Source organism: Anomaloglossus baeobatrachus, chromosome 1 (genome assembly GCF_048569485.1).
Source record: "Anomaloglossus baeobatrachus isolate aAnoBae1 chromosome 1, aAnoBae1.hap1, whole genome shotgun sequence".
NCBI lineage: Eukaryota > Metazoa > Chordata > Amphibia > Anura > Aromobatidae > Anomaloglossus > Anomaloglossus baeobatrachus.
The window spans coordinates 693,203,272-693,229,998 of NC_134353.1; the positions used below are offsets into that span (position 1 = coordinate 693,203,272).

Genomic DNA, 26,727 nt, shown 5'->3' on the forward strand with positions numbered 1-26,727 from the left:
AAAAAACACAAAGGCAATATCTGAGCAGGTTTTTGTTATTTATTCTGAGAGTACCAAATCCAATAAACCCCCGATCATGTGTAGACAACGTACGTGGGGCCTGCAGCAGGCAAGAAGGTCATTTGAACCCTCAGACCCACAATTTGGGTATACGATTTAGTTTCCTATATCGTTTTCACATTATTCCTATTAGGGCACTGCATATCTCACAATTGCTGTTAGGGTTTTTTGTGCTACGCAGTTTCTGTACCATTTTTCTGACTGCATAAGCAGCAGACTGGTTTATTTAGAATTTTTTATTGTAAATTTTACACAATTACAACTTATCTGCACTTTATTTGCATGCTTAGGAATATTTATTATAAGGTAGATTAACATATTGGGTCTTTAGTTGTACTGTCACTTCAACTTGTCCTGCTGTTTCTGCTTGGGAACCTCCCTGTCTTTTATTAAGATTGTTTTTGGTAGTATATTTTTAAATATATTTAATAAAATTAAAAAAAAATTACATTTATATTTTATTGCTTTCGAGTCACTTTTTCCCTTTGCCACATGCGTCGCCTATACATGATAGGGGGTTTATTGTATTTGGTGCTTGCATTATAGTGACTCTAACAGAGTTTTGGATTTGATTAATCTGGGAGTAGCATAATATATGCAACCGCGTATCCAGTGGGGTCAGGGGAAGGGGGCATTTGCCCCAGGTGCAGCCTTCAGGGGACGCCATTGAACCACCTGATGTTGCTGCATTTTGATTCCCCGGTAATGGGCGTTGGCCGTTCTCAGAGCCCGCTGTGAAGCTGACAGCAGGCTCAGAGAATATCCAGTGTGTCGGCTCTCAGTGAGCAATCACATCTTTCAGATGGGGAGTGATGGGGGGATGGGCGCAGACAGCATAAAGAGTAAAGAGGGATGTATGAGGACACATTATGAGAAGTGAGCGGGAGATGTATAAAGACACAGTATAGTGAATGGGGGGATGGGTGTGGACTCAGTATGGTGAGTAAATAGGTGATGGGTGCAGATTCAGTATGATGAGCAAGGGGGGAATGAGTGCGTAAACAGTGATGGAGAGATGCTTTACAGACATAGTATGGTGTGCAAGGGGGGAACAAATGTATGTGGACACAGGATTGGGGAGCAAGGAGGATGTGACAGTTGCAGACACATAATGGTGAGCAAGTTGGGGCAGAAATTTGAGTACACAATATGAGGAGTGAGGTAGGATGTATGATGAAACAGTATGCGAGGAGTGAATGGGTGTATAAGCAGTAAAGGGAGCAAGGGGGCATGTATGAGGAAGCAATAAGGGAGGGGGGGTGTATGCTTACATAGTTTGAGGAGCGAGGGGGATGGGATAAATGTAGAAACCGTATGGGGAGCAAGGGAGAAGGGGGAGATTTGTGGACAGGAAAAAGAGTGACAATGAAAAGGCACAGCCAGTAGTACAGTATACAGAAGAGGAAGAGTGTGATGAGGGGGCACATTATAATGACTGGACAGTATAGGGGGACGCAATGTAGGGCACAGTGTGAAAAGGGGGCCCAGTGTGAAAAGGAAAGGGCAATGTGGAGGGCATGTGCCCTAAGAAGGAAAGTATGTGTGTCATATTTTGTGCAGTCAGGAGCATTATAATCACTCTACTATTTTTAAGGGCACCATATCGAAATCTGCTGCCAAAGACCAGAGAAGATGGAAGTCTGCAGAGAAAAGTTGTTGATGGGAAAAGTCATCATGGTGTCTGGACAAAATGAAGAAAAGAAAGAGAACAACTCCGAATAAAGACATCATCTATAAGGTACCTGGATGTACATTTTTTATTTGTGATACTAATTCTCATCAGAACTGTGGTTCCTGTATGGTCCGCAGTCTGATGATCACTGTTAACAACTCCCAGTATCTCCTTGCCATTGTTAAGGACATACTGGGAGTTGTCGGTTCATGCAATACAAATGTACATGGTTGTGACCTGATATTACAATTGATGTACCATGTACTGGTGGGAGGTAAAGTGTATTCTTGTACTTTTATTGGTTCTGATCCTGTACACATGTACCAATGCATAACTTGTAAGATTACGTTTTACATGACTATTTTAATAAAGTATTGTGCCGTCTGACAAGTTAAGGGTTACTATGTTTTTTTTTATGTCTGGAGCATTTAAGGGGTTGTCCAAGTTTTTGATGAAAGTCTATAGTCACTCTATGGGACCACAGACTTCTGAATTCTCACTGCACAATGTCAGGATTCTCTGGTGCTGCGGTGAAAGTGGAAGGTTACAAAACCATATCTGTGTTACTTATATACATGCGGTTACGTGCCATCTAGACATAACTGGTCTCATGCAATACAAGGAATTGAGTAAGGCTGGACACGTCTACTCGTAATGTGGCCGCAAGTATGAAAATTACATTCTTGCACTCACATGACCATCTACTCTTGCCGCCAGCATGGGAGAATTTGAAAACTGTGCAATGTGAGAATTCAGACGTCTGCAGTCCTCTAGAGCAGGGGTGGGGAACCTCCGGCCCGCGGGCCGTATACGGCCCGTGACGACTTTTTATGCGGCCCCCAGGCACATTCCCAGGGACCGGTGTGCTCTGGCAGCAGCCGCGCTTTTCCCGGCTGCCGGCCCTTTAAATCTCACTGCCTGATGCTTTAAGGGTAGATGCTAGAATGTACGGGCTCTATCCAGATCCTGACTTCCAGGACCTGACTGCAGCCCATACATTGTAGGCTTAACCCCGGCCTGTGCTAGTGTGCTCTGGTGGGCGGGGTAAGCAGCACGCAGCGATATGTCACAGAAGAGCTGCAGCAGATTTACCAGCCTCCCGGACCTGCTGTGTGTGTGACTCCTCCTCCCCCTCACTGTGAGTACGCAACCCATCGCTGCCCCCCCCCCCCCCGCTAAGTGCTGTGTACTCCCTCGTGCTGTGTGTACCCCTCAATGCTGTGTACCCCTAATTCTGTGTGTACCCCCCAGTGCTGTGTACCCCCCAGTACTGTGTACCCCCTCGTGCTGTGTGTACCCCCCAGTGCTGTGTACCCCCCCCAGTGCTGTGTGTACCCCCAGTGCTGTGTGTACCCCCTAATGCTGTGTGTACCCCCTAATGCTGTGTGTACCCCCTAATGCTGTGTGTACCCCCTAATGTTGAGTACACCCCTAGTACAGTGTGTACCCCCTAGTACTGTGTGTGCTCCCCTAGTGCTGTCTGTACCCCTTGGGTGATGTCTATGCCCCCCCAGTGCTGTCCGCACCACCTAATGCTGTCCAAGCTGCCACCAGTGCTGTCCATGCCACGGTCAGTGCTGTCTGTGCCCCCTTATGCTGTCCGTGCTCCCCAGTGCTGTGTGCCACCCCTCAGTACTATGTACCCCCCAGTGCTCTGAACTTGCTACTGCTGTCTGTACCCTCCCACTGCTTTCTATGCCCCCCAGTCTGTGCCCTCCTGTTGATGTCTATGCTCCCCCAGACTTCTCTGTGTCTCCCTAGTGATGCCACCTAGGGCTGTCTGTGCTGCCACCTAGTGCTGTCTGTGCTGCCACCTAGTGCAGTCCGTGCTGCCACCTAGTGCAGTCCGTGCTGCCACCTAGTGCAGTCCGTGCTGCCACCTAGTGCTGTCTGTGCTGCCACCTAGTGCAGTCCGTGCTGCCACCTAGTGCAGTCCGTGCTGCCTCCTAGTGCAGTTCGTGCTGCCTCCTAGTGCAGTTCGTGCTGCCTCCTAGTGCAGTCCGTGCTGCCTCCTAGTGCAGTCCGTGCTGCCTCCTAGTGCAGTTCGTGCTGCCTCCTAGTGCAGTCCGTGCTGCCTCCTAGTGCAGTCCGTGCTGCCACCTAGTGCAGTCCGTGCTGCCACCTAGTGCAGTCCGTGCTGCCACCTAGTGCAGTCCGTGCTGCCACCTAGTGCAGTCCGTGCAGCCACCTAGTGCAGCCACCTAGTGCAGTCCGTGCAGCCACCTAGTGCTGTCTGTGCCACGGCCAAGGCTGTCCATGCCCCCCTACTGATGTATATGCCCCAGCCACCTCCTGTGATATATATGCCCCAGCCCCTCCTGTGATGTGTACTCCTAGTGTCTCCTGTAATTTATGCACCCCAGCCCCTCCTGTGATGTATATGCCCCAGCCCCTCCTGTGATCTATATGCCCCCAGCATCTCCAGACCGAGACAAACCTGGAAAATCAGCTGTGAGAAACAAGATGATCAATATCACCGAACATCACAGTCACACCAAACAGAAGCAGCTCCTGCCTCCACAGTAGGGGTGAGTTAATTAATCGTTTGACCAAATATAGCTGGGTTATTTTTCAAGTTGATAATGTTGTGCGGCCCCCAAAGGTTAGTAGGACATTCCAAATGGCCCCCGGCAGTAAAAAGGTTCCCCACCCCTGCTCTAGAGACTGAAAAGTTTAATCACAAACCTGGAAAAGCCCATTAATTATAAAATTAAGCACTGTAACATGCACCATCCTAATAGTGTATAATATACTCACTGTCAGGATTCAGCTCTGCTTGCTGATTCCAGCAGTCATCACATGGCCACTCCACTCATATGTGATTTTCATATTTATGATCACATGTCATCTAGCTGTTCTTTTTGCTTCTCTCTATGAAGCAGGAGCTGTCATTTTCCACTGAACATTGAAAGAATTATAAAGAGTAGCTAATCGGCATGTGACTATAAGTGTGCAAATCGCAAATGAATGAGCGGTCACATAACTACTCAAACCACATGGCGGTGGGGGAGGCGCCTAACAGAATTCTTGCCCCAGATGCCGGAAAACTTAGATTTGCTTAGGATATATGGTACAAGAATTTGATTACAGTGATGTGTCACTTATTAGACTGCGTGTTGTAGTTTCAATGCAATTAGTATTTTATCAGCAGGAGATTAACACTACAGGACTACAGGCAGTCAGGCTAAACTGCATATCTCCGCCCCTACAACTGATTAACAGCTTACTAACAATTCACAGTATTTACATTAAGCCGCCAGTCAGGGGTGTGGGCGGGGTTATACCCAGCCCCGATGTCTTACCGCTGCTACATCTATATCAGACGAATAAGGAATCTATTAAAGCTCCACCAAGCAGTGCAATAAGTCATATATTGCTGGAATATGGCTCTCTTGCTTTATATTACACTGCTCTCAGATTACATAACAAAAACCTTCTGACAAATTCCCTTTAAATTCCATATGCAGTCTATGGCCTCATCAGGGCTTTGTCTGAATCACTTGAACGCACTGCAGAAATGTAATGTGAACATACATAGTCTTACATACAATTTAGTCTTACAAATACTGTTGATTGTTTCTAGGAATTAAACCATTTTGCTGTAAATAATACTTTTTGGCACCAAATACAACACACACCCTCAATACTATCCTTTGCTTTTTTTAATTATTTAACTTTAAAAAATGAAGCTACATCATTTTCTACATAGTCAGCAAATGTTAAATCTGTCATCATGGTGGCTGCTTTCACATATTCAGGGGTTTTTTTTATCGTATGCCTCACAGAAAGACACGGTTCTGTTCACCTCTGTGTTGGAGACTCCTTTGCAGATCCTGCTGAAAATACCAGACAAAATATATTTTCAGATGTAATATATCTAATATATAAAGCTGAATGTGTGTATGTATGTGTGTGTGTGTGTGTGTGTTTATGTCCGCAGCTGCAGCCACAAAATTTTGCACACTCACACTTCTGGACCCCGAGAGCGTCATAGGCTATGTTTTGAGGGGAAATTTTAACCCCGCGCTTTACAGTTATACACCAAAAAACCTGTCTCCATTAAAGCGAATGGAGCTGGGAGCCACAGTGCAGCCAGAACTTCAGAAGAATACGCAGCCACGCCCTTAAATGGAATGTTGGTGTGTCACAATGCAGCCAGGGAAAGAGACAGACACAAACAGGGAAAGAGGCAGACACAGACATGGTAAGAGACAGACACAAAGAGACAGACACAGACAAAGAGACAGACTGACAGGGAAAGAGACAGACAGGGAAAGAGAGGGAAAGAGAGAGACAGGTTAAGAAACAGACACAGACAGGTAAAGAGACAGACACAGACAAAGAGACAGACACAGGGAAACAGACAGACAGGGAAAGAGAGGGAAAGAGACAGACAGGGTAAGAGACAGACACAAAGAAACAGACACAGACAAAGAGACAGACTGACAGGGAAAGAGACAGACAGGGAAAGAGAGGGAAAGAGAGAGACAGGTTAAGAAACAGACACAGACAGGTAAAGAGACAGACACAGACAAAGAGACAGACACAGGGAAACAGACAGACAGGGAAAGAGAGGGAAAGAGACAGACAGGGTAAGAGACAGACAAAGACAGGTAAAGAGACAGACAAAGAGTCAGACACAGGGAAAGAGACAGAGGGAAAGAGGGAAAGAGACAGACAGGGAAAGAAAGGGAAAGAGACAGACAGGGAAAGAAAGGGAAAGAGACAGACAGGGAAAGAGACAGACAGGGAAAGTGACACAGAGATAGATAGACAGACAGGGAAAGAGATAGATAGACAGACCGGGAAAGAGATTGAGACAGACGGAGAAAGAGACATAGACAGTCAGAGACAGACAGGGAAAGAGACAGACAGACAAAGAGATAGAGAGAGACAGAGAGATATATATAATGTCAGATACCCTAATGTAAACCAAACAGACCCATTATAGTCAACTGTTTTGCATATTTGGGATCAGTCACTACCGTTAATTTCATTTATCTTCTAATGGCAGCACAATAACATTGTTGAAAATGCTGATGTGAACAGATCCTTAACAAGCTGCCATTGATAGAGCTGTCATTTTTTAGTACAAAATGGTGTATTATTCTAAATGACCTAAGGATTTGGACATAAATCACTGAAAGTCTTTATGATTTAATATGGTTTTCCAATTTGTCTGTAAAACATATTAGCTGTCTATGATTTTAAGTTGTACAAGAAAAAAAAAAAGATTGGCCAACTGATGTACTAAGAGCATAAATAGTCCAGCTTTATGTTTCTACGACCATAGAATAAATGATCGATTGTTTATCAATCATTACACTGATACAACTATACACATTTCAGTGAACAATTAATTCACATTGGCAGTTACATTAGAACAAATTGGTTATGCATGGAGTGTGCAAAATTATTAGGCAGGTATTTTGACCATATCATATATATACATATTATACAAACCCAAGCTGTATAAACGTGAATGCTTATTGGATGAAACATATCTGTGTCATGATGACTCTGGGATAACGGAGAATCTGGTTCCCTAAGCTGTCCTTCAAGCTAGGGAACCCTATGCTATCCCTGTCTTCAGGGATACCCCTAATGGTGGGGATGCCTAAGTATCCTTCCTGGCCCTGCTCCTGTCCAGACCTGATCTGTTTCCCCTTCCCCATACCCCCAGGGAGGGATTGGACAGAAGTATAATGACTTCACAGATAAAAATAGACAAGAGAAACCAAAACTGTGTCACACAGCATGCACACACATAGGTAAAGACAATAAGAGATTCAGGAGGAAACACAAGAGGAGGAAGGAAGCTACAAAACAACACCATACCAAGCAAATTGTACAATTTTCACCAGAGAATCTGGAACAACACACCTCACAAACCAACAAAAAAACTATAGCTGGCATGGGTAGAAGATTTCATCCAGCTTAAATAGAAGAGGAACAGATGTGATTCGCCTCCCCACCATATGTGATCAAAGGAACCTAACAAGCAGACTAGCTGAGATTAAGTCTTGCTAACCTGCCTGAGTCAGCACACAGCAGGTCTCTGCCTGTGTTGATCCCAGACACCAGAGAAACCTTTGGGCAGAGCGTCAGAATCTGAAAGTGAACAGTGCAAAACTCCATATGACAATCCAGTAAGACTGCTGAGACCCCAACAAACCCACAACCAATCGTCCCATGTAATGAAGAATCAGACTCAGGTATATAAAATCAGAACTCTTTATTATGGAGATTTAATAATCAAATCTCATCTTTTAGTGGATGGTGGTCGGTCACAGCCCAAAATATCAAACTATAACCATTGAAATAAATCACAGTAAACCAGTACAAAGCGTTGTGCCGCAGCCGGACTCCCGGCGGGGGTAACTTTTGTACCAAAAAACCACCAACGTTGTTGAATTGACCGCTGCTGTGACTTAATCAAATATTATGAAAAACAAAAATAGTACAACTCATTGTGACACAGCCGGACTACCGGCACAAGTAAGCCAAACCAGTCAAAATAATTCTGTTGAAGCCGGACTCCCGGCACAAGATAGCTTTTACAGTACCACTCATTGTCTCACAGCCGGACTTCCGGCGCAGGTAAGCGTCCACACTGAAACCATCAACGTTGACAAAGGGAGGGAGGGTGGGACAGCTGCCTCCGGGTCCCACAGAGTGGGGAGAGACCGGAAAAAGAAGGGATTGAGATTATAAAGGGGGAAGCAGGAGGAGGAGGAGAGAAGAATTATTGGCTGCCACAAACTGGGAGGAGGCAGAAAATTACATGGGACGACCAGATTAACCCCTTATTACGGGGCACAGCAGTCAGGGGGCCCCAGTCAAATACTAGAATGCTCCACAGACTGCTGAGACCCCAACAAACCCACAACCAATCGTCCCATGTAATGAAGAATCAGACTCAGGTATATAAAATCAGAACTCTTTATTATGGAGATTTAATAATCAAATCTCATCTTTTAGTGGATGGTGGTCGGTCACAGCCCAAAATATCAAACTATAACCATTGAAATAAATCACAGTAAACCAGTACAAAGCGTTGTGCCGCAGCCGGACTCCCGGCGGGGGTAACTTTTGTACCAAAAAACCACCAACGTTGTTGAATTGACCGCCAAGGAGGAGCAAAGTGGCAAACTGTGCTCCGACCCCCACCCAGAAACTAAGGCATGCTAAATACCAACCTGCAAACCAAAGAAATATCAACCCTAAGTCATGTTAAACGTATACCAGTGAGAAACAGAAGCTCTGAATCGTACGCCTCAAATAAAACGTGGCACTCCAGCATGAAGTGTACCCAACAACCCATCAATAGCCGCCCTGTCATACCACGCGATGAATGACCTTTGACTAAATCAATACAAGATCACGAGGAATGACCTGATTAAACCAGTCTTAGCTCCTAAATCAACCTGGAACTCATCATAGTGAGAATCTATGAGGAAGAGGCAGAGGTCATCCCAAAAAGTAACATGTAAAAATGCGTCCAGTAAGATCATAACTCTTTTGGCAGATCGCTACTGCCAAAACCGGTCTCTGATGCCTCTCCAATGAACGTCCACTTCCACCTGCATAGCTCTCCATTCTCCGGGCTGCTCATGGTGAGCAGCCAAAAAATCCATAGCACGGATCTGACACCATCTGAAAAAGAGAAAATTGTTACCAAAGCAATAAACTGGTCTAATATACCTGAGGAAACAATCAGTACATAAAGGCTCTGTGATTTGACCTTGGAATCTGAATTGAAAAGACCAACTGCAAAACCTACGGTATCATAACAAAGATCACCAGGACTTGTTCTGGGGAACAAAATTGTATTATTTCACTTCTCCTCCCATGATCGGGACACTGCAAATCTCCCAGTATGCAAAAGCAACGTAAAGGCGCTTAACCACACCTACCAGAAGTAGCACCTACCTATTTTTAAGAGCTAATTATTATTTTTTTAGTTTGACCATTCCAATCATTTTTATTTCTTTTTCTCATGATGGCCTTATTTCCTAATTTTTGTTGAAATTGATGTATAGTCAGCACCCTGCATCGTATCTGGTGTGCAAATGTGCAGGACTACCCAATACAGTATATCCTTCGCAATTAAATCACAGCCTTTAGTAATGCAAGAAAGTACTTTTTTTTTTTTCTTTTTTTTTTTGACATAAATGAAATTGTATAACTGAAATAGACAATACAGTAAGATCAGTCTAGAAGTCATTTCAAGGCACCTGTACATGATTGAGGATATCCTGTAGAGAGAACCTTTGGCAATGTCTGATTTCATCTTAATAATTCCATCACCTGTACAATAAGGAAATACTGAAAAACACTGTATATGTATATATTCGTAAAAAAAAAACAGCTGCCAACCATTACATGGACTGGCGAAAATAAATAAAACTAGTGGAAACCTAGATTACGCTCATTTGGACTTTTTTTTTTTTTTTTATTAGTTCTTACTACTTTTGGAAGCAATCACTTAACAGTGAATGTATGGAGAAACATTGATTGCAAAAGAAAGGTCAGTAGAAACTAGGGACAGGAGAAAATTGGTCCAAGGATAGAAAACAAGGAACGCAAGAACCAATACCTAAAGGCTCGATGGTGTGAAAAAAGAAAAACACTTAATAGTAAACATATGAAGAAACGGTGATCGAAAACGAATATCACTCACATCATGTTTTACCGTAAGCTCACCATGTTGTGGAGCCACCAAGGACTTCACCAGCATCAATAAATCGAGCGCATCCTGATGGAAATGGATCTCATCCACTCGGGCATTAGGGCAAAACTTTCAGAGTATAATGAAAGCAAGGAGGGGCTTAAGCAACGATACTTCACGGGTATGGGGAAACCAAACACTAAAGAACAATAACCTAACGGGCGATGTACCGGGGGAGGGTAAGGGGTTTAAGAATAGGAACGCTCATGTTTATCAACCAAAAGCGAAAAACAAGTCCCGGTGTGGTATCAAGTGTAGTATCAATGGGGAACAACACAGAAATTCTAGGTGAAGTATCCAAACCCTAGACCCCGAGACCCCACAACGCACAGAACCGGCAACATTGAAAAGATAAAATCCCAACCCAGGGACTGCAGTAAGGCAATTATAGGATAAAAGGATGTAGCATTATACAATATTTTTATAGGATACCACGATGGTGAAATGTAAAAATGTCCACGAATGGGACTGAACCCAGAGCTCTATCTGTAACCTGCACACTACCATTGAGCTATGTCGTAATCACGGCAAAAGGCCAAGTCTGAAAAGGAAAAGAAAAAAAAACAGAGGGAAAATCCCACCCGCTGAGGGAATCACTACCCGAAATGAACAAATACCCATCACAAAGGGTGCGGCTCCAAATAAGGAACACTGGACCAAACAAAAAGGAACAAAACGTGGTTAATAAAGTTGAGAAGCCTTAAATCATCATGGTGGCGTATGATGGAAAGACCCCGTCACGTAATTAATGACCATAAAGAAAAGAAGTAAAATGACTGAATGTAATAACATGAATAAAACAACCCAAAGAAGGAACGTGTCATAAATTAAAGTCTGCAAAGCAACCAAAAATGCAGAAAAAACGGTGACAGTTTGGGACCCGATGTGTGATGATGCATGTTACTGATGTAAACCTGAGAGAGGAGATGGAATCTGATAGCTACAGTATAATATATATTTCCATATATACACATACAAAAACACTTGTGTAAATGTCATTATCGGATATATCGGGGTTAACAATGAACCCTTGTAAGACATTAGAAACACCATGGTTAAGGCTGAACACATGGATGCAGATAGCCGCGACATCATTACTAATGAATGGTTAATAATAATTAGGTAGGTGACCTGGCGATAGGGGGCAGCAGAGGGGTGTCCTAACACAAACTGACCCTGAGCGGGGATGGATCCAGAGACCCCAGTATGGGAGAACAAGTAAAGCATCATGGGCAAACCCCCAAAAGCAAATGGCAACCCGGTAACTTAGCATCTCTCTGAGAAACGCGCAGGGATCAAATACTTGACGCCATGTTCTCATCCATTGCACTTTAATTGGTGGATGCCTACCTGCTATAACCCTCTCACCAAACCGCTGTACGACAGGCTATATAACTAGTCAGAGCGCAACCCTGAACTGGAAATGCTTTTTTTTTTTTTTTTTTTTTTCCTTCCTTTCTTCATCTGCGGGTTCTTTTAGGATACTGCGGTTACTAGCAGGGGTTAGTGTACACTTAATTCCTGGGGATCTAGTTAACTAAAGCATTTTTTTTTTTTTTTTACTGACATTATAGTTGTTATTATTACTATTATTATAAACTGGGATCATGGAAGACTAATCAACCCAAGGGTACTCACCGCTGTCAGGAGGAACCAGGAGAGTCCGGCTGGCCCAGGCAGATGCTGGAGGGTCGGCGGGAGGACCTGTAACATGCCCTTCTGTGGGGCCTTGCCAATGATTAGGGATTCTTCAGACAATGAAGGTGAACGCCGTGGCAAACGTCTTGAGCGATGACTCCTTCCTGAAGGCCTGTGGTAATGCAAACAACTGCTCCGGCTATTACAGGCCGGCCAGCAGTGACTGATACTGAGGAGCGTCACCGTGCGGAGCGGGTACCACAGCTGTAATGGCAGCAGGCCATGTCGGGGATCCAGCACCCGCATGCTCAAGGACCAAGGAGGGGGCAGGGAGGGGGTTAAAGAAAGAGCCATGCCAGCAGGAGGCAGCACATGCAGTTTAGGGGTTAATAATGGGGTGGGGGGCAGAAGCAGTAATGCAGTGGTTTTATAGCTGCGGAGAAGGGGAACATGCACATCACGTGTGTTTACTATTATGCAGAGCTTGGATCCCACTGAATGAGGCGCTGCGCTCGCCCATTATAGAGGCAACTAACGCTGCAGGGTGGGTTTGATAGTGGGGCGGGATATAGGTGGGATAGATTCTACAATGTGTGGGCTCCATGGCACCCAACATTTCCAGAGGGAATAAACTTTTCTTTTTTTTTTTTGTAAATGTTCTATTTATTTGTTAAATATACACTATAATGGGGGTAGGAGGGTGGGAATTATTATAGTGGACACGAGGAAATATCCATGTCCATCAACCAAACCAGCCACATCCACCACCTGAAAGGAGCCCATACACTCCAGGACTAACCACCTTGGAAGAGCCCATACATTCCAGGCTTATCCACCCGGAAGGAGCTCATACACTCTAGGACTAACCACCTGGGAAGAGCCCATACACTCCAGGCTCATCCACAGGGAAGAAGCTCATACAAGGTGGGTGCAGGTACTTAAAAATAGTAGCGATGCACTCCCTGTATAGAGGGGGCGTGGCAATCGCTCAGTGAGGTGGGCGGGGCCAGAATGGAGCGTCCACACAGTGCAACCACGGGTTCAGTGCAGTTACTAGGGCATAGCACAAAGGGTGGGGGCGATGCTACTGCTCTCTGTTACTGACAGGAGCAGCCAGGGCAGACCATCAAGGCTGGGAGGGAGGAGGGGGGTGAGTGAGGAGGTGCACGCTGCCTCCACTGGGCCTTAGATGCAGGCAGGCACGCTGACCTCCTGCTGGCATGGCTGTGTGAGCAGGGACAGGAGCTTAGCCATCAGGAGGGACGGGACACTGGCCAGAGATCTGAGATGACAGCCATGCATCCCCATCCCTCCTGATAGTCTGGGATGGCAGCGGTTAGATCGACTGCCTACTCACTCTCTCCAGGTGCACAACGGGGACAGCTGCCTCCGGGTCCCACAGAGTGGGGAGAGACCGGAAAAAGAAGGGATTGAGATTATAAAGGGGGAAGCAGGAGGAGGAGGAGAGAAGAATTATTGGCTGCCACAAACTGGGAGGAGGCAGAAAATTACATGGGACGACCAGATTAACCCCTTATTACGGGGCACAGCAGTCAGGGGGCCCCAGTCAAATACTGGAATGCTCCACATTTGTATTTGTGTGGCCTAAGGATACCAACATCCTTTATCAAGGTGTGCACAATTATTAGACAGCTTCTTTTCTTCAGCCAAAATGGGCCAAAAAAGATTTAACTGACTCTGAAAAGTCAAAATGTTTTACAAGTCTTATAGATGGATGCAAAAAATTCGCAATGCACATACTGTTTTATTTTGAGGTGCTAGTGAAATAGGAGTGGATTCTCCAATTGTCAGAAGAAGAATGGTGGATTAATTGTGTTCATGTGCTACAAGTATGTATTTATATTCAATGGGGAAAATAAGTATTTGATACACTGATGATTTTGCAAGTTTTCCCACCAACAAAGAATGGAGGGGGCTGTAATTTTTGTCATATCTACACTTCACTGTGATAGAATAGAAAAAATCCAGAAAATCACATTGTATGATTATTAAATAATTAATTTGGATTTATTGCATGAAATAAGTATTTGATACAATAGTAAAACAGAGCTTAATATATGGTACAGAAATCTTTGTTTGCAATTATATAGAGGTTTAACGTTTCCTGTAGTTATTGACCAAGTTTGCACACATTGCAGCAGGGATTTTGGCCCACTCCTCCATACAGATCTTCTCCAGATCTTTCAGGTTTTGAGGCTGTCACTGGGCAACATTGAGTTTCAGCTCCCTCCAAAGATTTTCTATTGGGTTCAGGTCTGGAGACTGGCTAGGCCACTCCAGGACCTTGAAATGCTTCTTACGGAGCCACTCCTTAATTGCCCTGGCTGTGTACTTCACGTCATTGTCGTGCTGGAAGACTCAGCCAAGACCCATCTTCAATGATCTTATTGAGGAAAGGAAGTTGTTGGCCAAATCTTACCATACATGACCCCATTCATTCGCCTTTCAATATGGTTCAGTTGTTCTGTCCCCTTTGCAAAAAACAGTGTATGTTCAATACTAGTTAATTAATATTTTTACTTATTTATTTATGAATATTGCTTACTTATTTTTCAAAAACAGATCATTAATGCACAAAAGTTCTTTAGTTCATAAAAAGACTTTTCTTCTGGATAGCAAATAAAATCAAACAATAATATCTTTATATTAGAGATCAGTGGCCTGTGATTGGATGGCTAAAATTATTGTTTGTTTCAAAACATGAGAAGGAAACATTCGCAATCTCTTCCAACTCCTGATAGCCATCTATCCTAACTCTAAAGGGGGCTTTACACGCTGCGACATCGCTAATGCGGAGTCGTTGGGGTCACGGAAATTGTGACGCACATCTGGCCGCATTAGCGATGTTGCTGCGTGTGACACCGATGAGCGATTTTGCATCGTTGCAAACACGTGCAAAATCGCTCATCAGTGACATAGGGGTCCATTCTCGATTATCGTTACTGCAGCAGGAACGAGGTTGTTCCTCATTCCTGCAGCAGCACACATCGCTATGTGTGATGCCGCACGAACGAGGAAGCTCTCCTTACCTGCCTCCCGGCCGCTATGCGGAAGGAAGGAGGTGGGCGGGATGTTACGTCCTGCTCATCTCCGCCCCTCCGCTGCTATTGGGCGGCCGCTCAGTGACGTCGCTGTGACGCCGCACGGACCGCCCCCTTAGAAAGGAGGCGGTTCGCCGGTCACAGCGACATCGCCGGGCAGGTAAGTATATGTAACGGGTCTGGGCAATGTTGTGCGGCACGGGCAGCGATTTGCCCGTGTCACGCAACAGATGGGGGCGGGCACCCACACTAGCGATATCGGGACCGATATCGCAGTGTGTAAAGTAGCCTTTACACAGGAATACTTTGTTGGGTCAAGTGTTTTTGTGTTCTCTATGGGGAAAGTGGTCTTAATTTGTTCTGTAAAAAAAAATTGAGTCTCAAAATAGATGTTCCACTTCTCGGTACAGGCTCATTAGATTACACGGCAGGTTTAAAGAGTAACAGGACCATGAATAAGAATATTAGATGAAACAGAAAAAGGTCAAGCTTTGCATTTTGTATTTAATGTAAGGCAGAAAGAACAACCTTAGAACTTTCATCATTGAATTTCACTTTTGCCGAAGTACCCAGTATTATTTTATGAGAGTTCAATGCAAAGGCCAGGTTATCCAATGACAAGATCAGTTACTGTGTGTCATTCTTGAATATGGAATTATGTTACGCTTAAGGAACAGACTGAAGAGGGTCGACTACTGATGAGGATGAATGGTTCCTTTCAATCATAATTAGGTTTCAGTTGAGGGCAAAGTAAGAATATGCAGCATGGGATCAGGTTTGTACAGTGGTATAGTTATAGGGGGTGCAGAGGCGGCAGTCACTCTCTGGGTTCTGTGGGTATACATGGGATGGAGGACAAGGAGCTTCAAGTTACTCCACCAAGTTTTCAAATACAGAAAAATAAAATGAGTGTCTGTCTGCTTTTTAACAGAATCATTTTAGATTTTATAGAAACTTATCTTGTGTTTTATATAGTCAGTATATTTGATGGATACAATTTATAACACTGAACTATGTTGCTCCTAAGCATTGGCTGCACTGTTTATATATGTAAAGCTCCAGTTTTAGAGCCATTTTAAATTAATTGAAGGAAAATCTGTCAGCATGATATTCTCCTTCCTTGCTGGGATTTCCTGTAATCTCTCCCTGCTTCTGGACTTCGAGTGACAGATTGGTGTTGAGATTTCAAACAGAAGAGAGGGTCATTCATAGGCTGGAATATTGTTTAAAAGAACAGAGAGTCCTCAGTGGTTGATACCTTTTAATGGCTAACTGAAAAGATGGTAATAATTGCAAGCTTTCGAGACTACTCAGGTCTCTTCATCAGGCATGGTATAACACAAAATCTGAAGAGTCACGTATTTATACAGAGACTCTTCAGATTTTGTGTTATACCATGCCTGATGAAGAGACCTGAGTAGTCTCGAAAGCTTGCAATTATTACCATCTTTTCAGTTAGCCATTAAAAGGTATCAACCACTGAGGACTCTCTGTTCTTTTAAACAATTTTTTTATCTCTACTGGCTAACACGGTACAAAGATATATTTTACTTGTATCATAGGCTGGAGGCAGGCTGAAGGGCAGGGAAAACAGAGACAGGGAAGAGAAATGTCATGCACTCTGCAACAACACCTACTTAACAGAAATCATCAGATTAACTCCTTATTAACTCTTTCACAACCGTTGACTTCATGGTGAGATAGGGTTTCAAGACCTATGATGTAAACTTACGTCATAGTGATCAGGCAAGTGTAATGTACCAGGGAAGGGCAGTTGTGGGCAAGGGTAGCAGTCCTTAACCCGCCACGGTACGCTATAGACACGGGGGTGCAGCGTGTTGTGTGAAGTGGGTGTGGAGGTGGTATGGGGGGCTGCTTATCAGTCTTTGACTTTGTGATCATTTTTTGTTTCTATGGTAACATATGTTACATCACATGAAAGCCTTATGTGTCTAATATATGTTTTCAAAATTTTGTGTTTGTTGCTTATGGCAACAGTGTTCTACGTAGGCGGGAAAACAAAATGGTGGAGTCTAATGCGATATTCACAGCAACTGAGAGCAGATGAGTGATAAAAATTCTTGTTTCTGCAAGGAAAGTCTGCGAAGGATATTCATGGTGATATGTCGCAGACATTGGGGGATCAATGCCCTTCATATTCCACAGTTAAGAACTGGGTTGCCAAATTTAAAATGGGCCACTTCAGCACCAATGATGAGGAATATTCTGGATGACCGAGAGTGGTTTTTGTTCCGAAGTTCTTCGATGCTGTGTATAACCTCATACTGGAGAATCAACGAATTTCAGCTAAAGCAATAGCAGACATCATGGGAATTTCCTGTGAATGTGTTTGTGTCATTATCCATGAATATTTGGACAAGTGCAAAGTGGGTCCCCAAATGTTTGACAACAGATCAGAGAAGCATGCGAGTGAAAACTTCCAGGTCCATTTGTCAGCGTTTCTTGACTGATAACTTCCTGGATCGACTGGTCGCTATGGATAACACCTGGATTTAGTTGTATGACCCTGAAAACAAGGAGCAGTCAAAAGAGTGGAGTCACAGTGGTTCTCCTCGTCCAAAGAAGTTCAGGGTGCAAAAATCGGCCACTAAGGTGATGGCGTCTGTGTTCTAGGATAAGGAGGGCATGCTGCTAGTGGACTGCCTTCAAAAGAGTTCCATCATCAATGCAAGATATTACATTGAACTTTTGTATCAATTGAAGGCAGCTCTGAAAGCCAAAAGGCGCGGTAAGCTGTACAAAAGGAATTTTGTATCTGCAAGACAACGCCTCCACTCACACTGCACAAGCGACCATGGCAAAACTAGCAGATCTGGGCTTCCAGCTGGTTCACCACCCAACTTATTCCCCAGACCTAGCTCCCTCCGACTATCATCTGTTTCCAAACCTGAAGAAACACCTCAAGGGTACAAAATTTGACACCATTTCTGATGCCATGGCTGCTACGGATGCCTGGTTTGAGGCACAACCAAAATCCTTCTTTTTGTTAGGCTTACAGAACTTGGAATACCGATGTAAGAAGTGTGTTGACACCAGTGGAGAGAATGTGGAATAATTGTAAAGTTTCTTCATCATATCTTTCTTTGTAAAGCCAAAGACTTATCAGCAGCCCCTCATACCTGCTTGCAGCTGGACACTCCAGACTTCAGCTGGCTTCTCTGGATCCCGTTCACACCGTGCGGCAACCCCTGCGGCGTTATTAGAGATAAGTCCACAACCAGTTGACACTACAACGGCTTTACTGCATATCCATTTTAAATGTTTCCAGTAAATATTCACAGGCTTGACACCACATTCTTTAACAGGCAATTTCTGTACTACACCTTCTGGCTCTCCCCTTACAGCAGTTAAGAGTCGAATGGCTTTCATAGAGGATAAGGGTTTGGTGATTCTGTTGTTAGGTGCTGTGCTGCTCCCCCTGATGGCTATGCTACTTTCCCAGAATAACTCATAGAATCTTCTATCTTGCAGTGTCAGTGGCCATCAGTAAACAGTGACTCCGCTGACTGTTCATATTCGCCCACTTACTCTACCTCGCTGAAGCATCCCTGCTATCTGGTCACTGGATTTATTCCTCCTGTTCAATATTTTGCTTGTTCCCCTCCACACCACACTGTTCCACTACGCTGCAACTGCTACTTGCACTTGCTTCTGTTACTCTTCCCTATCTGCCTGTAACCAGGAAATGTCTCCCCCTATATCCCTTCACTGTGGGCTGGGCCTATCCAGCCAAACCTTTCAATCCTGCCACTATACCTGCTAGTTGAGCCTACCTTCCCCATTAAGAAGCCCAGTAACATCTAGTGGTAGCTCAAAGTACTGCAACATAACCCACATGACAGAGCTTATTGATATTTCCACATTACTAACATTACACCTAAAAACACACAGGTATATGACATTTCTCTGAATCACACAACTAAAAGGCATTAGTAGAGTAAACCTGGCTCAACTATATAGTTGGGTGCTCTGGAGAAAATAAGTCCAGCAAATCACAAAAAGCTCCGGCATACCACGAAGAATAGAGAAAAAGACTTTGGATGGTGCTAAACGTTGTTTTATTGAAACATAAATAGTCTGTCCCCAACATTTCAGTCCTGATAGGACCTTTTTCAAGGACTATCTCAGACAAAATATTAGAACCAATGGTCATGTCGCACCAAGTGGAACTGTATAATGATGTCTTAAACAGGAAAGAACTATACATATAGTCTGTAAGCATATGACACACTGGGATGTCAAGACAAATTGTCTAATCGTACCAGAAGGAATTGTGTGTCTTTAGACAGGAAAGACTATACATATAGTCTGCATGTATATAACAGAATGTCCAAGGTGAGGTCAGTGCTGTGTGGCCATATAGTATATCATGTCCATCAGGGTAATATGGTCTCTAGAGGTGAGGTAAATTACAAAATTATACCAGTGCTGTTTGGTGTCACAGTATAGAACATTCACCATGGGAACACATGTCTGATGCAGTAAAAGAAAATGGAACCCTCTGACCTGGTATCACATCATGATTCAAGGCAGGTTTATGCAATATATAATATTCCTTAGGGGATTTCTTCTGGTGAGGAGGTCATAGAGCCAATGTGGGGCAATGGACAGTACCTGTGTCCGTGAGTAGGGAGAGGGTCCTGGCATGACATCTTCAGGGGCAGCAGGGCACTGGACACTCTCTTACATTCCCCCCCACTTTAATCATGGTTGTCCTCACTCATGTGGTCGCCTGTAAAACACAAAGTTACGTCAGGCATAACTAAAACTCTACATTCCTATCAGCACTTGTTTTCTTCTCCGGCATCATGACGTCTTCTGTCTTCAAGTATCCTCAGTAGTACACAACAATTCCATTTCTAAATCATCAGCCCAATAGCCAACAATAATGCCCCTAAAGTCCGAGGGCACAGTCTCTTCACTGCCTGTCTTAGCGAACACCACAGGGTGGTTTTGTCCATAGCTCCTGTGATGGTGGGGTATTGTGGGTCATGTACCATTTTGTGTAGGTTCATATCTTGGGCGTGGTGGTCTATCTATTTGATGTATGAGGGGTTATAACTCTTTGAAGTGCTTCTGTCCCTAGGTGTGGGGGAGGGGGCCTGGAATCCACCTAAACTCTCTCCTTACCTGAGGGATTAGTGATTCAGTCTGGCTGAGCAGGAGAAAAGAGAAGGACTCTGAGAACTTCAAGAGAAGCAGGATGAGTCATCCTCTGGGGCAGTAGCTATGGCTCCCCAGAGAGACCTGGACATTTATCACTTACTGGACTATATCCGTGTTTCTTTACTATTTTTACCCTCTGTATGGTGGATTATGTTATGGATGATTTGATTTGCGTGGAATAAATGTTCTTTGGATGGTTCCATCATTGCTCGCTCTGTTGATTGTGTGATATGGTAGAAGAGCCCCATGACAGCTCCTACAGACCCCCATAGTGGGGGTACAGTCCTTAAAACACAAGGGATCATCCAAACAGTGCTAGAGGCATATCACTTTTTAAAATAAAGTCCCGTTTCCTGACTCGGCCAGCACATCAGGTTGCCCGTTTTTCCTTAGGCGGGCTTTGCACACTACGACATCGCAGGTGCGATGTCGGTGGGGTCAAATTGAAAGTGACGCACTTCCGGCATCGCATGCGACATTGTAGTGTGTAAAGCCTAGATGATACGATTAACGAGCGCAAAATCGTCGTAATCGTATCATCGGTGCAGCGTCGGCGTAATCCATAATTACGCTGACGCGACGGTCCGATGTTGTTCCTCGCTCCTGCGGCAGCACACATCACTATGTGTGAAGTCGCAGGAGCGAGGAACATCTCCTACCGGCATCACAGCGGCTTCCGTAGGATATGCGGAAGGAAGGAGGTGGGCAGGATGTTTACATCCTGCTCATCTCCGCCCCTCCGCCGCTATTGGCCGCCTGCAGTGTGACATCGCTATGACGCCGCACGACCCGCCCCCTTAGGAAGGAGACGGGTCGCCGGCCAGAGCGACGGTCGCAGGGCAGGTGAGTGCATGTGAAGCTGGCGTAGCGATAATTTTCGCTACGCCAGCTATCACACGATATCGTACGTGCGACGGGGGCGGGGACTATCGCGTGCGACATCGCAGCATCGGCTTGCGATGTCGCAACGTGCAAAGCCGCCCTTACCCTACACTCTTAGCCAAATTTGGCACAGTCTCTCAGGGGCTTATCAGGGCAGGAGTTCATAAACAGGATGGGACAAAGTCCATAAAAGGGGCAAAATTAGTGAAAGCTGCAAGGGGCAAGTCCTTGACTGAGGAGTATTTTCCTCCAGCCCAAAGGGCTTAAAGTTTGTCCCAAATCTAGCAGAGGGGAGTGCAACAGGCCACGAGGGGCATTTCATCATCCCTTTATTTCATACAGGCCTCTTCCTGCCAACAAAGGGTCTGCCCAACTAAGGCTTGTAGCCTTCATCTTCAACCAGCAGCCACAAGGGTTTTTTTTCCAACTTAACCCCTGCAACAGGCTGCTGACCAACTCTTTCAGACATAAACCACTTTCCAGTATTCAGGCATCCTTCTTTTTCACCTCCAGTCTCCACCTCCAGGCCTCATAGCAGTCAGGGGACAATGATCTTCTCCACCTCCAGAGGTCACTCAGGTTAACCATTCAGTCTATCTCCTCTTCGGGATCCAAGGGGGCTCATCTGCAACTGGCCTGTTCATGAATAGCTGTGTGCCATAGTTTCCTATCATGATCACAGTGGGACCAGCAGCTCTGGCTGATGGGAAAGGTGGGCGGGATGAAGCGATAGCGATATGGTGGTTTGGGTACCTATCTCCCTGGTCAGACCGGTTCCAGCCTTTCAGGGAGTTATCTTTTCAGCTACCTTCGGCTTTCCCCTTTCAGCAATGGTGACGGCCCTGGCCCGGTGTCATCTCTTCTCCCTCTCATCATCTGCTTCCTGTTTCCATTGCTGGATTTTTTCAGGGGTGGCGGGGCGTGTTACACCCACCGTGTACCACCTCTTCTTACAGTAAAATTTCTTGAACATCAATCTGTCTGAGATGTAGGGTCTGCTGTCGGGCGGGCAAGGTGTGTCTCTTGTCCACGGCATGGTTCACGTATACGTGGTTTCCTGTGTGGTCCTCTGCAATCAACCCATAGCCCTTTTGCTGATTAAACTTGATCACCCTCAGTGCACTGATCCAGGAATTCAGTCACCTTTGGTCCGTCCAATCACTCCAGGCTGGGGCGTCTGTCCACATTCTCTCCTCCACGGCACTCATCCCACTCCTTGTTGGAGCCCAGGGGTAGTCTCAGCCTCCCAAGGATTCGGGAACCCATTCGGTCCACTTTTTTTCTACACCTCTTCACTTCTAGGGGGTCCCATCGGGGCGGGTGCCTGGTGCACCAGTTGGGGTCAGAGTTCCAGGGTACTGGACTGGGCTATTGGTTGGGGTATCACCAGGCCTACCTCTTCCTCCGAACCATCATCGGAACCTTCTGGGGTCACCCACTCGAAGGAAGGCAGCGGCGGGGGCTCAGGTGATGGTGTGCAACCCTCCAGTGCCGCTTCTGCTGCCACGTCCGCGCTGGTGGTCTCCGCAGCTGGGATCCAATCCCATCTCTGCATCCGGTACTCATGGCAGAGAAGACCCAGCTCCGGGTACCGGGTCGCAGTCTGTAGACAGGACTCGCAGATAGCACAGGCTCCTGGCGTCCACCCGCAGCACCCGGGGTTGTCAGCCTCAATATTCCACAGTGCATCTTCAGACCGTCCGCTCTCTCCAACTTCTCCTCACAAGATGACGCTGGACGGCTTGGTAGTGTGCATTGCTAGGCCTGCCTCTTCTGCTGCCAGAGCCCTGTCGTGTCACCTGTCCATATCATTGGCCATGCTCACAGCCACGCCTCTCATACAAGCTGGGCTGCACTCACCAGCAGGCACTTCTTTGGCTGCTGTGCCCTCATTTCAAAGGCGCCTCCTTCACTAGTCAGAATCTTCATCTTCTAGTGGAATCCTCTTATCTTAGGCTGGACTTTCTCTTCAGCGCCTTCCCTCTTCATGGCTGACACACCTCCAGGCCAGGTACATTTTCGCACACTTGGGCACCATCCCTTTCCATTATGGGCAGAGTCACCCTCCTTCAGGTGACATGCTGCCGCCATCCTGAGAGCCATGCTGTAGTCCGCCATCTTAGTCACCATTTTCTCAGCATCACAATCATGCTTTATCTTCGGCAAATCCAGACATGGCATAATTTCAGGCCGTCGTACTTCAAGCACTACATCTTCTGCGCCAAGGGTCACATTCTCCTCGTTTTCTTACAAGATGTCTGCATCTTGCCCATTACGCCAAATGTATTGTAGCCAGGGGTAGTAATCATGGGGGAGGGTTGCAGTCCTCATCCCGCCCCGGTATGCTGCAAGCATGGGGGCAGAATGGTGTGTGGAGAGGGAGTGGAGGTGGTACCTGCTTGCAGCTGGACACTCCGGACTTTAGCCGGCTTCTCTGGATCCCATTCACACCGTGCAGCAACACATGCCGTGTTATCAGATATGAGTTCACAACCAATTAACACTTAAACAGCTTTACTGCATATTCGTTTTAAACAATGTTTCCAATTAATATTCACAGGCTTGACACCACATTCTTTAACAGGCAATTTCTGTTTTACACCTTCTGGCTCTCCCCTTACGGCAGTTAATAGAGTCCCAACGGCTTTCATAGAGGATGAGGGTTTGGCACTGCTGTTGTTAGGTGCTGTGCTGCTCCCCCTGATGGCTACGCTACTTTCTCAGGATAGCTGGTAGAATCTTCTATCTTGTGGTGTCAGTGGCCCTGTCAGTCAACGCCGACTCCGCCGACTGTCCGCAATGATCACATTTGCTCAATTGAGGGGGGGGTGTTATCTGGTCACTTACTCCCTGCGCCGCTCCTGGCAATTTAACCCCCTAAATGCTGCTATCAATCATGTTTGCATTATTTCAGGACTGGGAGCGGGAGTGCAACAATTTGTACAGTGCACTTTCTTCAGTTATCTTTGTGAAATTAATAAATAAAAATTTGGTCCAAAGCAAAATTTTTGTGGCAAAATGATTTTATATTTTCACGGTTCAGTGTCATACTGTGACGCACCTGGGGTCAAGGTGCTAACAACACATATAGATAGGTTCTTTGAGGGGGTCTAGTTTCCAAAATGGACTTGTGAGCAGTTTTCCACTGTATAGGCACCTCAGGGGCTCTGCTAAAGTGACATGGTGTTCTTATCTATTCCAGCTAGTTTTCTATTCGAAAAGTCAAATGGCGCTCCCTCCCTTACGAGCCCTACCGTGCATTTTATCAGTAATTTTCCAGCACATATAAAGCATCTCTTAACTTAAGAGAAATTGAGCAACAAATACTATGGTGCATTTTATCTTCTTACCTTTGTGAGAACGCAAAATTAACATTTTTGTGGGAAAAAGTAACATTTTCATTTTTGTCCTTCCCCATTGCTTTAGTTCCTGTGAAGCACCTGAAGGGTTAATAAACTTCTAGGATATGGTTTTGAACAGTTTTAGAGGTGCAGCTTTTAGAATGGTGTCACTCTTTGGTATTTTATGTCACATAGGCCTCTCAAAGTCACTTCAAATGTGATGTGATCTCTAAAAAAAGGTTTTGTAATGCTTGTTGGAAAAATGAGAAATTCTTGATAAACCTTTAACCTTTTAACTTCCTAACAAAAAAAAGTATTTTTCAAAAATTGTGGTGTTGTAAAGTTGACATGTGTAAAATGTTATTTATTAACTATTTTGTGTGACATAATTCACACAAAAGAATAAAGTTCAAAGTTTGAAAATTAAAAGTTTTTCAAAATCTTTATTTTCACAACTAAAGGCAAAAAAAGTTGTTATAAATCTACCACTATGATGTATGTCATATATGTCATGAAAAAAACAATAGCATGACACTGGTCAGAATTGAAAAAATTGGCCAAATCAGGCGGGTGAAAACAGGCTGGGTAGTTAAGGGGTTAAAGAAGAACAAAATGGATTTCTTTACCAAAGGTATCAATGTAGACAGTATTACAGCCATTTATTTATTTTACGCTACCCAATAGTGCTGAGAAGTTCTCTTTAAAAGGTTTCTCTGGAAAAAATATATTGATGACATTTCTTTAGGTCAGCAATATCAGATCAGTCGGGATTACGACACCTGGCACCCCCACCAATCAGCTGTCATCAGCTCTGTCAGCGGCCAGATGTAAATACTCAGGGGAGCTGCACTGCGGAACTCTATCCGATGTGTAGAGAGTGATACCAGGTACTGCACATATGCGCCTATTCTGTTGAGTAGGAGCTGATCTGCAGCACTTAGCAGTGCCAGCTTCATATTAAATGGAGCTGAGCCATTTGGCTCAGTTCAAAGTGATTACTGTATATCTAAAGGCTGCCTAAGCTGCACATAGTTGATTGGTGGGGGAGCTAGGTGTTGGAACCCCCATTGATCTCTTAATGATATCATAACTCTTAAGAGGTTGTCCCATGAAAACATTTAAATAATAAACCTTAGATAAAAATAAATTCCACCACTGGATGTGTTAAAAATATGTTTCTGTACTGAGATAATCATATAATTTTGCCTCTGCTATCCAGAATAGGAGGAAAGCATAAGTCACTTATGATAAGTGAGAATACACACAAAAGAACAAGGGTCTCAGTGGCTGTGTTCCATAACACATTTCCCTGCCTGTTTAGTCAAAGGATTGAGTGATTCAACTGTGTCTCCAGCCCTCTGAACTCATCATAAATCAAGTCAGTGACATATAAGCTCACTGGCAGATGGAGCTTCTTCATCATTGACTTGATTTATTATGAGCTCAGTGGGCTGGAAATGCCGCAGAAACATTCACTCCTGTGATATAACAGGCAGAAAAATGTGTTACCTCAGGCAGGGAAAAGTGATACCTCAAAAGCAGCACCTATGAGCCACTGCTGTTTTGTCTGTATACGAACTTATAAGTGACTTTTGCTTTTCCTATTACATGAAAAAGCTCTGCATGGTCAGATACAGTAAATGTAAGTACATAGCAAAGGGCACATTTATCAGATCACCTCAGCACAAAAAAATACCATTTTTTAACACATCCAAATGTGAAACATATTATTATTACAAGATCTATTGATTAAAACCTACTTTCTTAATGGGACAACCTCTTTAACCCCTTTACGATATTGAACATCCTGGGTACGTCAGTGCCTTAACGACCAAGGACTTACCCAGCTGAGCCCTGGTCCTCACAGCCAGGGATGATCACCATACCATCCCTGGCTGGTTAACCCCCCAAACTCCCGCGATCGATGCCAATCGCAGCATTTAGGAGATTGAGAGAGGGATTGCGCTCCCTCTTACCTCCGATTGATGAGTTTGTGATGTAATTACAAGAGCTCGATTGTTGCCATGGTGATCTGAGGTCATCTTTACGACCTCCAGGTCACCACTCTATAGGAAGCCTCAGGAACCATGCCTGCAGCATGTTCCCTGAAGCTAGTCTCAATATGAAACTGAAAGTAAATGTTAGTCTAGAGGT

General features: G+C 44.8%; 1 protein-coding gene across 1 annotated transcript in view; it reads left to right on the forward strand.

Annotated features, from left to right (window-relative positions):
• TMEM233 (transmembrane protein 233) overlaps positions 1 to 26,727 on the forward strand; it is a 186,394-nt gene that overhangs the window by 106,283 nt on the left and 53,384 nt on the right. The window lies entirely within an intron of this gene.